A 15,611-nucleotide genomic window follows, 5' to 3' on the forward strand; every position below is an offset into this window, starting at 1 on the left:
CTCTGTTTATCACCTTCTGCCAAATTAATTATAGCAATAGGTGTTATTCCTTGACATCATCAAGCCTTCTTGTTTTGCAAAACTGTTCAAGTGCTACATGAGATATCGATAGATATGCTGTTTTCCAACTTGGTTTTAAAAGGTTACAACCTTATATAACATTTTCAAATAGGAGCATTACTTAAGTCGTACTTTTATTGTCTGTTTGTTTTTCATGAATGACAACTTCAACCATCATTTTCTGAAGGCATATTTCCCTGTCTATTTTACCTTTCAGGGCTGACATCACTTCAATATTTAGAAAAGCCCATGTATGCCGATACCTTCTGTCCTGTGACCATGACAGCCCTCATCTTGCAATATTTCAGGGTGAGGTCAGAATCTTTTTCTTTGCTCAGGCTGCCTGCCAGTTTCTCAACACCTGCCTTGAAAGTGACAGCTCTATGGGTGTCCTCATAAATTACAAATCATGTGGCTCTGCCTTGATGGTCCAGGACAGGCACAAAGTTAGTAACTGTCCTGTAACTCTAGAAGTGTGGCAGCTGAAAAAGAAAACGAAGAACCACATCACACTGCGAAGGGACCCTGTTTGGCTACCCGTGCCTTTCATAAAGGAACCAAAGAGTGCCACTATTGCCGCTATTCTTTATGCATCCAAGGCAGGTCAAACTCACAAATTGTGCTTCAATTCTTGCATTTTGATCAGGCAGTGTTTGATGCCTGCTTGCAAAGATTTTTTTTGCAATGTGACCTCCATTGCGATGCAACGATTGCATTGGGCAGTGTGTTCAAGGCTTTATTTAAAAAGTGTAGAAAAAATAGCCAGGTAAAAAAATTGATTTCATTTTATTAAAACATTAGCTTGATGTTCATATGCTAAATTTTGAACTTTAACAAAACAGATATATATATTTACAAGAAATATTGGGAACACATTACATTAAGTGCCTCTACACTATTACATGTGTAAATACAAGATTGCCTACATTTTTCATTTTGTAATTAAACATGTTTGCATTGTAACTACACAACTTGTAGCCTTTCAAATACAGTTTTTCAAAACAAAAGTCAATTTTTGTTTTCATAATGTTTGATCATATTTTAGTTCTCATCTATATAATCAATGATACCAGCATACATAAATCATATTGTACTGAGGTCCTCAGAGCACTTGAGTTTACTGTATGTCTATCTGTAACATATGTAGAAATGCAGTTTTAATAATTTAAACAACCTGATCTGACTTCATTTCTTTTAATTAGATATTTTACATAGTGCTAATAAGTGCCTGTAAAGTTCTATTTATGCCCAGATGCATATAACGTCAGGATAGCGTTATGTGTGCGTTCAATTTTCCTCTTAGAAGAAATTCAGTGGCCATTGAAAGTGAAAGGGCTGGAAATGATTGTTAATTAGGAGTGCTGAGAAAATGTTTAATTAAGGAGAAGCTAGCGAAATAATATTGATAGGCTGGATAACGAGGGTTCCAGTAAATCAGAGGGACATTAAATAAAATGTGAGAAATGTTTTTCAAATGCTCTGTTTAGTCTTGTAAAAATACATATTTTGTAGAAGCAGCATGAATGGCATGAATGGCGTTCCTGATGGGTCCTAAGCAACTGAGATGTATTCCACATCTAGGGTTCAACACTGTGCCTCAGCAGCATGCGATCTATTTGACAGCCTCTTTTGTCAGTTATGCTCCTTTTATAACCAAGGAAGACATATAAACTATGTAACAGCGCATATATAAATTGTATAAATTAAGGAAATTATGAAAACACCTGCTTACAAGCCAAAGGACACATTAGTCAAAAGAATAAATCTGCCAATTCATTTCTGCTTATTTCACAAGTAGTGCAAATGATCGAATGTGTCTGAAAAGAATTTGTGTTTGATGCTTGATGACTTTTAGTGAAATGGACCCTGCGAGTTCAAGCCTGTATCTGTTTACTTCATGCTGTGTATACAGTCTTTGTGTTTCTGAGTGTGTGTGTATATGTGTGGTGCTATTGGGTGATAGTGCTCAAATCTGACACCAGGTATGGTAGCTAAGCTTCTGAGCTGTGTTATACTTATCATATGTATTATCCTTTTCACTCAGATTATACTTTTTGTATAGAGATGTTCTTGTGCATTGCAAGATGGATCATAATTTCAACCCATAACAGTCTCGCTCACAAGGAAAATGGAGAAAGTCTTTTAATACTGAGAATGAAGAGGACCTTCAAGAAACTGAAACCACTGAGGAAGAGATAATGAGCAGCAATAACTAAAACTGTTACATATTACCTGTCTTGAAGGAAAATAAGCTATCGTCAAAAAACAATGAAATTAGGACTTGTCACTTGCATGCTTATTCAATAAACAAAAAACAAGACCCCATAGGATGTTCTAGTGACCATGTATCAGTGTTACTAGTATGTGAGACACCAAAAATATGGCATTTCAATCATCCATTAGACTGAGATTTTAAGTATCAAATATGAAGCAAATATTACATGCAGTAATACAGCTGACTTATTTCTGAAACAGAATGATGTTAAATAAAGTTTATAATTTAAGCTATACTTGTCTTTTGAAGTACAAACATTAGCATAGAAACAAACAAGTCAAAAAGGCCTTAGTCTGTAGTCGAAAGTGTCCTTTCATATTACTAAATTATAGCTATAATAAACATTTTGTGTTTATTATCTGTTAGTCAGGTTCAAGTGGTGCAAAATTAAAATATCATAGGAGCAGTGTTCATATTATGGGGATGGGGGGGGGGGGGGGGGGGGGTGGATTACGTCTCACCAGGGATGGGATGCTAGAAATCTACTTGTTGTGGTGGGTTTCCTACCTCACTTTTTATCCCATAATTCGAGCACTGCTGTGATGAAACAATAAACTACCTTTACCTTGCTTCCAAGCACAAACCTGCCTGTCACAGGAATACAGAGATATCCTTTCTAAAGTGGAGATGGGATTTCCCATTCATCTATCTTTGTCACTAATTTCAGTAAGATCTGCTATTTGCATACATTTTTACCCTCCTTATTCTGTCCCTCCACAAGGACTGCTTATAACCATTTATTTCTAGTATTTCTCAAAATAATTCCTCTACAATGCACTCATCACTTTTAACTGGTATGCGCAGCTTCTTACACACCTAAAACTAAGTTACACTTTCAAGAATGAGAAAAAAATGATTTAGAAGTCAAATGCATGCAGAGAAACTTAAAATGAATGTGTGCTACATTATCCATATTGTAAGTTTGTTATACACTGACTTACAACATAAAAAAAAAAAAAACAGTTGATGAATGCAGCAATTGAACTTGGCCTAATTATTGCTTTTGAATTTTCCTATTTAATTAGAGTTATGTGGGATTGCTGCATTTGGCTTTTTCTTGATTTGTTTATTTTGCAGAGAAATTCATTTGGGGTCCAGAGTATGTTTCTTTTTTATACATAATACTGCAATGCAATTAAAATTTGTGCTACAATTTAAACTTGCACATGTTTTTACACAGAGAGTAGTGAGGGAATGGAATGGATTACTGAGGCCACATAGTTGATGCTGAATCATTAGGATTCTTTAAGACCCAACTTGACAAAGCTTCGATGAGCCGAATAGTCTCCTCTCGTTTGTAAATTTTCTTATGTTCCCAAAAAAAAAGTTTTCATGCAAATTACCAGTCAAGTTCTTGCAAAACTTTTCCTGACACCCAGGTATAGCAATATCTTCCAAAAAAAACCCAGGTATATATTTTTAAAGGTACATCACGTCACTCTAAATATTTTCCTTGGGGAACTACAATGTTATCCACATTATCACATTCATAACAAACCTGATTAAGATTTTACTGTAAAGTTTTGTTTTTTTGTTTTTTTGTTTTTTTTTACAGTGTAATCTTAAAACCCTAACATATGGTTCTCGCCTCTAAAAATGATTTTGAAAATAATTTTACTGTGAATTAATTCATATAACATGTTTCAAAGCAAGGAACAAAGACAGTTTCAATCTTTCTTTCTGTGTCTTCACAATGTATTGAACAAGGACACTTTGATTTTAAAACATTGAAAAGGAAGGAAAAGGAAGGTCTTCTTAATCAAGATGAAAAGGAGTGGGAAGCAGCTTGTGCAATATAAAAGCTAGGAAGAGACAAAGGGAACATGTCGATAATAAGCACCTTGATCTGTTTCTAAGCAGTCTCCAAGCAACTTTTAATAGAAGGCCAGGCCCAGGCAAGGTAAAGGGATGGATGATGAAATAAGACGGCCTTTTGCTACAATAAAAAGAATGGTGAATGCTGCCAGTCTCATAGAAAATGCATTACTGGCCTTATAGCTTATTTACTCTTTAAAGCACAAAAGACAATGCTGCATAAAATATACCATCAATTTTGAGTGTGCTTTAACTCAAAAAGGTTTTTTTTTTTTTTTTTTTTTTTTTTTTTTTTTTTAGTTTTCTTAATTTTGATAGCTCAAGGACAAGAGCCAAGAAAATAGGAACATTTTATAAAAATAAGAAAAAAATGTACAGTAATTTTGTTCTGACAGAGTAAACAGTATTACTGATGTTACTGAATAAGCATAAGACCTCGACCATGGCTTTGTGTAATTCTATTAAATAAATATAGTACTGTACTGTACTTTATAAAATAAAATGAGCTGTGTAAATAGGAAGATAGGTTGTTTGCAGTTTTTGCTTTTGTTCTCTGGTATTTTATGCTTTGCTTTATTTGATGTACTTTATTTGAAGTAGTATCAAAATACATTTTTGTTTGCTTAATTTAAGATACCAAAGGCTGGCTGATAGACCCCAATTAGTACCATTTGGGTAACATTAGTTAGCCCAAGATCAGTGCTAATCGGGTCTGTGAAACCAGCTGTAAAATACAACATTATTGCTCATCTATGTGCTTTTTGTAAAGGACAAAACAAAAACAAAAAATAAAGATAAAGACATTAAACAAAAGGTACATTAGTGTTGATTAATGCATCATTTAATTTACACCCTTTCAGTCTTATTTCATGAATCAGTCTTTACATTTAATTTACATTTATACTGACAATGTTGAGTAGACCCATACTTAGAGATACAGCATTGAACAATGGCTACTTTTACAACTAAAATAGAGGTTGCAAAAAAAAATAAAAAATACAGCAAGCTTCTAAGTTCCGTGCTAATAGGTGTCATTTTAAGGTAATTAAGGAGGGCCTGTGTTAATATTTCATATAGATTCACTCATCATAAGCATGTACCAATAATGCAGTGTACAATATATTAACATTTTCATGCATGGAATATTGAAAAGAGTTGAAAAAAGTAGTTTTGGACACATAATAAATATATTTTTCCATGGGTCTATATGGGGCTATCATGCATTACAGTCCTCCAGGGTATAAGACTAGATGAGGTGTCCACATGTGAATTTTAGAATAATATTACAGAAACGTTACAATTTTACTTACCTAACCGTGACCATCCAGCCTTACAGCAGATGTAACTGGAACGTTCATCTCTGTTTTTTTTCTATCTGATGGTTAGATGTAATTATTTGTTAAATGTTTCTAAGATTCCCTCATAGCACAAATGGGATTCCTTACTGTGCTATGCTGAAGTTATGGCAGCATGCTACTGCTACTACTAAGTCAATGTGTAAGTTAATATGTGGTTACTCAGCATTGCGACCATCAGAATCACAAAAAAAAAAAAACGGTCTGTAAAAGATGTACATCTTCAAAGAAAGGATATGACTACTATAAATACGATAAGGGAAGTATTTTGCATTAACCTGTTTTTCAAAACCATAATTCTATGCTATTATCTTAGGGGCTTTAAACTAAGGGTTTATTGCGTGATGCAAATGGAGAGCTCAGTTTATTGCTGAGATTTAAATGATTTATTAGCCACAGTCTGGATTCAAGATGATTTTTTTTTTTTTTAATAAGCATTTAGTGAACATTAGCCAAAGATCAACATACACAATTTCTGGTAGCTTAACAAACATTTTTTTTTTATAAAAACAAAAAACAAAACAAAACAAAACAAAAAAAAAAGCACTTAAGAAATTTCAAATATTTATTCATGAAAAAGTATTGGCACCCATGCTTTAGTTTTTTGTGTGCCCTCCTCTTACTTTCGTTACAGTTTATGATCATTCTTAAGCAGTATGTTTTCATCTTGTTGGTGAAATCTTGCATATTTCCTTCATCTCAGACAGATTGGATACAAAATGCATGGCTACAGCTTTTTTTCAGACCAGTCCAAATAATTTCTATTGGATTGAGATCTGGTGATTGTGAAGGCCATTCCGTTTTCTTCAAGAATTCCAGAGTTGACTTAGCTGTATGCTTTATGTCATTGTCATGTTGGAAGATCAACTGTCTGCCAATCAGTCTTCGAGCAGGTGATATCATTGTATTTGGTAGAATGGTTTGATACATGGTTTTCGATCTTTGATCATATCAATGTCTCCTGTCCCTGAACCGCTAAAACACCCTCATACTATGACTGAACCACCTCCATCTTTAACTATAGGTACAAGGTTTTCTTCATTGAAGCCTTTGTCAGGGGTTATGTTTGCATGACTTTACAGGTAAGTATATTTTTTGTAATAACCTCTTCTATACCCCACAGGTTGTTTGGATCTCAGACTGACCACTGGCCCACCCTAGGAGCACACAGGACCCACACCGACAGGTACATACATTTATTTATTTATTTATTTATATTTAGTCATCACCAACTTTTTCCCCGTTTTTTCTCCCCAGTTTTGTATGCCCAATTATTATCTGTATCCTCGGATCACCGCTCGCAACCCCCCCAGCGACTCAGGGAACGGAGGCTGGAGCACGCGTCCTCCGAAACGTGCTCCTGCCAATCCAGCATTTTACAAGCTGCGGATCCACAGCGAGGCCGCAAGACCTATAGTGCCGGAGGACAACACAGATCCTGCGGCTCCACTGCAGAACCACAGGTGCCCTATTGGCCACAGGGGTCGCTGGTGTGCGGTGACCTAAGCCCACCCTATCCGGGCAGCGCTCTGCCAATTTTGCGGCGCCACCTAGGAACCCCCGGTCACGGTCGACTGTGACAGCCTGGATTTAAACCTGCAATCTCAAGGATATAAGGTGCATCCTGCACCCTATGGTTGTTCTTTATTATGTCAAACAACAAAAATCAACAGGTCACAGCTTTTATACAAAGAAATGTCAATAAGAAGAACATTTATATCCCCTAAAATAGCAATGGTTTTCCCAGGGATACTATAATTTAATATCTCCACAGTAAGTATCCGGGTAAGTAAAAAGTATAGTTCAGTTCCACTGGAGGATTCCAAAATGTCCCACACTGTCTAGGAGGTAGATTTTTTGTGACCATTACCATTAGAGTGTCACCTGGCCTTCAATGGCCGAAAAGTGTCTCGCTCCTCAAAGGCAAAAGGCAATCTTCTCCAAAGTGGTCTCCACCATAATATAGACTCTTAAATGTGTCCACGAAAGTTCAACTGGCTCCTTGCCAATACTTTGCATTCAGATCCCACGCCTGCCTCCAGGGACTGCTTCCTCCCTCCCTCCGTGACATCAATCCTGGAGAAACAATTAAAACAATCCATCTTTAATACTCGCTCTCGGGCTAATTCACAAACCCCACATTCAGCCCCTCCCTACAACAGCATTAGCCTTCTGACCTGGATATTGATACTTAACTCTAGTAGGGGAGAGCCTCGCTTATCGGGGTGTCAGCAGGTCATATAGCAGTCAAGTCTTCTCTACAATCCTTCTTCTGGAACAGAGGGAAAGAGAAGGCAAGCCCTGGAGACAGACAAACTACAATGCGTCAGCACTCATAATACACCAAAGAGATCTTCCAGTCCAACAGTATACTTATTCCGCTCACAGTCCCTATGTACTGGAGTCGTATAATAGTTAACAATAACTAGAACACTAGCATCCATCAGACGAGACTCTTATGTAAACAACTCAAGTCAAACTCGCAGTCCGTTGTGAAACAGTATTCTCTTAATCTCGACAATGCAAAGAGTACTTAACTTTCTTTTCTGTGATGTAGAGTCTTCTCTGCATTTACCTGTGGCATTTTGTTTCCTCCTGCTTCTCTTCAATGTATCTGTTGTTTATGCTCCAGTGCTGCTTCTCATTTGTGACAGCTTTCTAATTTTTTCTTCAAACATGGGAAACGTTATATTTTAGACTCATTGAACCAGAGAATTTTGTTGAATGCTTCAGATTTCTGTTCAATACAGTTCATTTTATGAAATTTCTTTAAAAGTGGTTTGCAGTGAGGTCTACGTGTATAAAACTCTTCTGTGTTCTGTGTCCTTTGTACAGTTCTTTCATGCCCTATTATACCTGATGCTTCTAAAGTCCTTGGCTTTTAATCATAGATTTCTTTTTAGCTGCTTGGATGATTCCCCTACCTGCTGTAACTGTCCACTTCTTTCAAGCATTTCAGTTGAATTTGTTCTGTGGTGCTTCTTGGTTATTGCTCCGATTGTAGATTTTGGACACTGTTCTGTAGCTATTTCCTTTGTTGTAGTTTGCTACGAATGCTTTTCTCAAACGTAAATCCAACTCCTTTGTCTTGACCATCATTTGCTGTGTTGCCAAAACATTCTTCAAACTGGCTCTTCATCTTCCCAGTGGATTTCTGTGGGATACAGTGATTTTAAAAATCTTCCATCGGCTGTAAAAAAAAAAGTTTCCACAAATAACATCACTCAAGATTCATCAATCAAAGATTTAAAGACTGAGCAAAGCTGTTGAACCGAGGACGGAAAAGCAGGAGGGGAGGCTAAAGGGGCCTGTTGGGTGCCTGCAATGGACAGAACAGAAGGACAGAATGAAGTGGGGGCCTGTTTTGGACATCCAGAGGACGGGAAAGAAGGGAGATAGACAGTGGGGGCCAATAGGACACCCACAGAGAACTTAAGAACGTAAGAAAGTTTACAAATGAGAGGAGGCCATTCAGCCCATCTTGCCTGTTTGATTGTTAGTATCTTATTGAGAATCTCATCAAGCAGATTCTTGAAGGATCCCAGGATGTCAGCTTCAACAACATTAATGGGGAGTTGGTTCCAGGTCCTTACAATTCTCTGTGTAAAAGTGTCTCCTATTTTTTGTTCGGAATGCCCCTTTATCTAATCTCCATTTGTGACCCCTGATCCTTGTTTCTTTTTTCAGGTCAAAAAAATCCCTTGGGTCGACATTGTCAATACCTTTTAGAATTTTGAATGCTTGAATTAGACTGCATAGTCTTCTTTGTTCAAAACTGAATAGATTCAATTCTTTAAGCTTGTCTTCATATGACATGCTTTGCACTCTTTCTAGATCAGCAGTATCCTTTTTGTAGTGAGGTGACCAGAACTGAACACAATATTCTAGATGAGGTCTTAGTAATACATTGTAAAGTTTTAACATTACTTCCCTTGATTTAAATTCAACGCTTTTCACTATATATCCAAGCATCTTGTTGGCCTTTATATAGCTTCCTCACATTGTCTAGAGGAAGACATTTCTGAGTCAACATAAACTCCTAGGTCTTTTTCATATATTCCTTCTTCAATTTCAGTATCTCCTATATGATAATTATAATGCACATTTGCATTGCCTTGCCTGCGTGCAGTACCTTACACTTTTCTCTATTAAATGTCATTTGCTATGTGTTTATCATTTGCCATGTGTCTGCCTGGTTCTGAATCTTATCTAGATCATTTTCAATGACCTTTGCTGTTGTAACGGTGTTTGCCACTCCTCCTACAGAAAAGAGGGAGGGAGCATGGTGGGGTCCTGTTGAATGCCCATGAAAGACAGACAAGAGGGAGAGAGTGTGGTGTGGACCTGTTGGATGCCCACAACACAGAAAGGAGGGATGAATGACTGATGGGGGACAATAAGAGGGAGCACTACAGGAGCTTGTTGGATGCCCACGAAGGACAGAAAAGGAGGGAGAGGGGCTTTGAGAGCCTGTTGGACAGCCACTAAGGACAGACAAGAGGGATGGAGTGTAGGACCCGATAGGGAAGGTAGGACACCTGGTTCAACATGGGCCAAAAACTGTTTGCTACCGAAATTGACTGGGGCCAATACAACCACAGTGGCCTGTTGGACACCTATGGCTAAAGCAGGTAGTTGAACTGATGCGGGTTGCTGAAATGCATCTTGACTGATTGAAGTGGAGGCAGCGGGGTTTAAAACAGCATGGTTACGTATCACAAGATATCTGCACCTGCAGTTGCTGAGAGCAGTGAAAGCTGTATGGCAGAAAGGTCCTGGGAGGCAGCGATGAGAACAGACATCATAGTGGGAGTGATTGCAGAGAGGTGAGGTAAATGTTGAATATCTGGTCTTTGCGGGCTGAAGCGCTGAAAGGAATGTTATTATTGTGAAGCTGTTGCTGGTGTTTTGAAACTGTCCATTTCTTGATGCCTGGAGATGAAGAGCAGGTAGCAAGTGGAGCGCTGCGGTGAACCGGAGAGAGCTCCAGTATACTTTCAAGGTGAAAGCGAAAGGATGAGCAAGTAAACAGGTTTAATTAGATGATATGATTCAATTAGATGAAGTGATAATTGTGTTGGAGTTTGTCCATCCTCCCAAACTAAAGCTGTAAACTAAATAAAGCAAAGTGAAAGCATGGTAAGCAACAGTTAATTAAGAACGTAAGAACATAAGGAATTCTAGGATGAAAAAAGGCCATTCAGCCCACCTGTGCTCGCTTTGATGCCAACGTGCTCTTTAAGCACTCAGGCGAGGAAAAACTAAAAAAAAACCCTAACCAGGTTAGTGGGGAAATGAAACCTCTGGGACTTTTCTTCCTCCAGACGGCTAACTAAAGGTCTTATTGTGGTCACAGAGAGCGTTATACAGCATTGTTCATCACAGCATCCAGTATGTTGTTTTTTTTTTTTTTCTAAAAAGCGCCTCTCTTTTTCTGTGATTTTTGTTATCTGTATTGAACAGGGTGAGTTTCAGACTATTTCTCTTTTTTTATGAAAGCCTAGTGTGTGCACATTCATTTAACGTATGACATACCTGTAACCTTTATAGTTAAGGAGCTACAGCCACAAATCTAACAACAATAAAAACAGGTGAAAATTGCTCAGACCCTATTAAGCCTCCTAGAATATATTTTAGTTTCTCATCGAATTTTGTAAATGTTATACTGTGACGTGTTTACAGAGACACTCCATCTATTTCAGAACACCTGTAAAGAAGGGATTGATCTGATTAATCTGTGTAGACCTATAAATAATAACCCCATATTAATAAAGGTCACCTTTTTAACAGTTCCTTAACCATATATTCAAAACTAACATGCATAATATATTTGTTGTAAATGTTGATGTGAGCAAGCAACTTAGTTAACCACTCACCAGAGAAACTGATCATTAGTGGCTGCTTAAGACAAGTGATTGATTATCAAAGGGACCTCAGGAATTCACTTGCATTGAAAAATAAATGTTCTGTGGTTTACTAGCTGCTTTATGACCAGATGAAGGCTTAGTTATGTATTTTAAGAATTCTCTCAAATCTAAATCTCTGCAGTCATAGAGAATTTTTGGAACAAGGCTACTAATTCCTAGGCATTATCTAATACTTAAACCTGTATGACCATTATTGTGCTTGCTAATAGGAACCACCTGGCTGAAAATGTGTCTGTATATATAAGTCTTCTTTAGGTGTCATCCATTCAGTCCTGGTAATGCCAGTTAGTACCTTTTCAGTAGACAAAACAATGTATTTGGCAGTGGTGGCTTTTTTGTACCACACATCTATGCTTAAGCACAGAGATTTGGTTAAAACTAATAGCTTTTGTTACCTCACTAATCCATGCAGAGCTGGAAAGGGGACCTCAAAACACATCACTCATTTCACAGCATAAAGGGTGAAGTTGCCATTTTGTTATATTACTTAAAACTCTCCAGTTTCTTGTGGCAAGTTAAAGAGTCAGATTGTATGAACCAGCATCTGAATAAATGACCTCTTATATCATTCTCTAGTTGGAGTTTAAGGGTACCTTAATCCTTTTAAAATACAGTATCACCTGAGACAGAAGGGAAGATCGGTTTATTTTCTATAAATGTCAATGACAATTATTAAAATGACCATCTACTGTATGACATATTCAAATTAGCACGCCCTCTCCCCTTCCCATCCCCCATCTGCAAAAACACAGTTGCAATGAATATGCCACAGGCAGCAGGTTCCATGGTGGATTGTTGGACAATGGAAACTTGGCTAAGGTCAGAGCAAAGTATAAAAACAAAAGGAGGTTATGTTGATCGTATAATCTACCAGTTTCAATGAAGTTGAAAAACAAGAGCAACCACCCATCCAGAGAGCTCAGGCGACACCAGACAAACTGAAAAACAAAAGCAGTGAGTGTATGGAATAAGGCAGAAACACTTGGACCCTTTAAGTCCCTATATGTAGCAAATTGAAATGCACAACAGGGAGAATATATTGAATTATTTAGTTAGCTACAACCACATTAACTACATGGAGACAGAGTATCCAAGGTCATATTTAATTTAAAATCCCAACCAGGGGATGGAGCAAAAGGGTTTCCTCCTACTGTACCTTACATCTTGTGGACAATATCCAGTAACATGACAGTTTAAATAGCTCACTAACAAATACATCACCGGGATAGTGTTTTACAGTACTGTCTTATTAGCTGTCTAATACATTAAACAGTGTTTATTTTCTGAAATTGATTTAGCTTTAATTGAATAACCTACTCATACTATGCATTACTTAAATGTTTACCTTTTGTATGGTAAAGTGGGCTCTATAGACAAAGGGATTGATTTTCAAAGACTGTGGGTATGGAACCTATATTGAATTTATGTGCGCTTGTGCGCTTGCATCCCTTTTTTTATGAAACCGAAGCACTTTGACACAAACCATAGCTGGAGGATCTCAATGGCACGCTAGCTTACTGAAGGATGAATATCTTTCCTCAAGGATATGTTTTAGAATAGATAAAATGGATTCATAGAACACAAGCTAGACAAGTAGGAAAAGCTAAGCTGTTGCTGTACAAAAACCTTTAGAAAGAAAATATTAAGTGAAGCTTAATTTTTCAATAAAAGTGTAAATAGTGATTACAAAGGTTTAGGGAAATTACATTAATATGTGTGACTGAAGTTGCATCCTGTATATTGATGTATAATCATATACAATTCTATTTTAAATCAGGATTGCTCCATAGACATTCCAATCATAGCATGAATTTTACAAAAACATTTGTTCCAAATTAACTGATTTGTGCCTTGTCTTTCTAAGTCTGCTTGTACAATTTTAATTGTTCCCAATGCCATAGTAGAGCTGGACAAATTGCTAATAATTGGAATCTGGCAGCTGTCTCAGTCTGTAAGGCAACAGATGCAATTTGATCCATTTGGTTTCTATTGCTACTCTATTCTTTCTCTTAGTGATACATAACATCTGCAATTTGCAGCCTTTGGTGACAATGCACTGCAATAATAATAATAATAATAATAATAATAACTGTTAAACAAGATCAATGACGGTAAGGCTGTTAGTGGCATTTTTAGTCTGATTTCACTACAGACTTATTCAATACTGTGCCTATTTTATGATTAGATAGTGTAATTGACAAATCATGTAACTTTTAGGTCATTTTGATAGTAAATTGTGCATTAACCCAACATTCCTGTACATGTAACCTATCCTAATTCAGAATTTTCAATTTAAATATGTGAACAATATACAGTGCCTATAGAAAGTCTACATCCCTTTTCAAAATGTCCACCTTTTGTTGCCTTATAGCCTGGAATTAAAATGCATTATTTTTTTTTCATTTATCTACACAACCCCACAACTTCCAAGTGAAAAAAATGTTCTAGAAATTTGTAGGAAATTAATTAAAAATAAAAAACTGAAATAGCTTGGTTGGATAAGTGTCCACTCCCCTTGTAATAGCAATCCTAAATTAGTTCAGGTGTAACCAATCGCCTTCAAAATCACACACCAAATTAAGTGGCTCCCACCGGTGTTAAATTGTAGTGATTCATATGATTTTGGGATAAATTCAGCCTCATGGACCTGACTACCCTTATTCTACAAGTAGATCAACAATATGCTGATCAATATCCTGATTCTTAAAAAAACAGCTTGCATTACAGACAGAATTAGATTACTGAAGTTCGCACACCATCAGGTTCAACTACCACTGACCAGAGGGAGATCAGTATTGAATTCCAAAACTTCTATTCGTCCCTTTATAAATTGGAATCTCTTAAAGACTCCTCCTTGTTTGACTCCTTTTTTCAGAAGCTTCCCATCCCTACAATTGACCTCCAGTCCAAAACATCTTTGGAAGAGCCCCTCACACAAACTGAAATCACACGAGCTGTTAGCTTCATGCACAGCGACAAGCCCCCAAGCCTGGATTAATTCCCAGCAGAGTTATTTTAAGAAATTCTCACCTCAGCTTTCTCCACTGTTATCTCATGAATGAAATTACCATATTCTTCACCTTTGGCTTCTGTCCGTAAACAATAATATACAATCTAAATATCTTTCACTTCACCATGGTACTGCGCAGGGCTGCCCTCTTTCTCGCTTCTTTTCACCATTGAGCCCTTTCTTATTCCCTGCATACTAACCAAGATATACAGGATGTGACACTGGGAGGGCATGAGCAAAGGGTCTCACTATATGTAGATGACCTCCTTCTCTACATTAATGGATCCTATATCTTCCCTCCCCATGCCCTTAATACCTAAGAGCAGTTTAAGAGCTGGTAAATTATCAGGATATAAACTGAATCTTCACAAAAGTGGACTTTTTCCCCTATTAATTCAGTGGCTAAACACCATCCCTTTACCAGCCTCTCCTTCCAAATGGCCCCTCTGTCAACTTGATTTATTTAAGCATTTTAATTACTTGGTCCTTCAATAACCTCTTCAAGCCTAACTTCACTCCTTTAATCGAACGTTCAAAACAAGACTACCCCTGTTGGTCACCCCTTGTTTCTTTCACTTGCTGGCTGCATTACCTGTAAAGATGAACAAACATCCTACATTTCTGTACCTTTTTCAGTGCGTCCCTAAAGCCTTTTCAATTCCTTAGACCAAATAACCTCCTCATTTATTTTGAAAAAAACGCCCAGAATTGGCAAAGTCTTTCTCCAAAGAATCAAACCCTTAGGGGGCCTGACACTACCAAATTTACAGTTTCACTATTGACCAGCCAACTTCTGTAGCATTTTCTTTTGGCTGTCTACTAACCCTGACCAGGACATCCCAGCTCGGTTAAATATGGAAGCAGTCTCGTGTCAATCCCCCCCCCCCATTGGAAGACTCTGCTTTTCATATATGGTTAAGAAATGGTGTTAAATCTCTGAAAGCTTTCTCAGAAATACAACATTTCCCGAATTCACTTTTTCAGATATTTACATATTAGAAATGTTGTCCGAAATAAAATAGCTCAGTTCCCTGTGTACCCCCCTGAATCTACCCTTGACCGTTGACTCCCAAATGTATTTTAAGAAGAAACCATTTGAACAACTGTTCAATTCCTTAAGGGGTTAAATTATTTTGTGCAAAATAACTTGCTAACCTTTTCATAATTAT

At 37.2% G+C, this 15,611-nt stretch overlaps 1 long non-coding RNA gene across 1 annotated transcript in view; it reads left to right on the top strand.

Annotated features, from left to right (window-relative positions):
• The first annotated feature begins 288 nt into the window (after positions 1-288).
• The window catches only part of LOC121315346, a 28,135-nt gene continuing 12,812 nt past the window's right edge, over positions 289-15,611 (top strand). Inside the window, exons 1-2 of the long non-coding RNA XR_005950253.1 lie at positions 289-369; positions 6,629-6,691. This is a non-coding gene — a long non-coding RNA (uncharacterized LOC121315346). The remainder of the gene's footprint in view (positions 370-6,628; positions 6,692-15,611) is intronic.

The sequence above is a fragment of the Polyodon spathula genome, chromosome 5 (assembly GCF_017654505.1).
Source record: "Polyodon spathula isolate WHYD16114869_AA chromosome 5, ASM1765450v1, whole genome shotgun sequence".
NCBI classification, from domain to species: Eukaryota; Metazoa; Chordata; class Actinopteri; order Acipenseriformes; family Polyodontidae; genus Polyodon; species Polyodon spathula.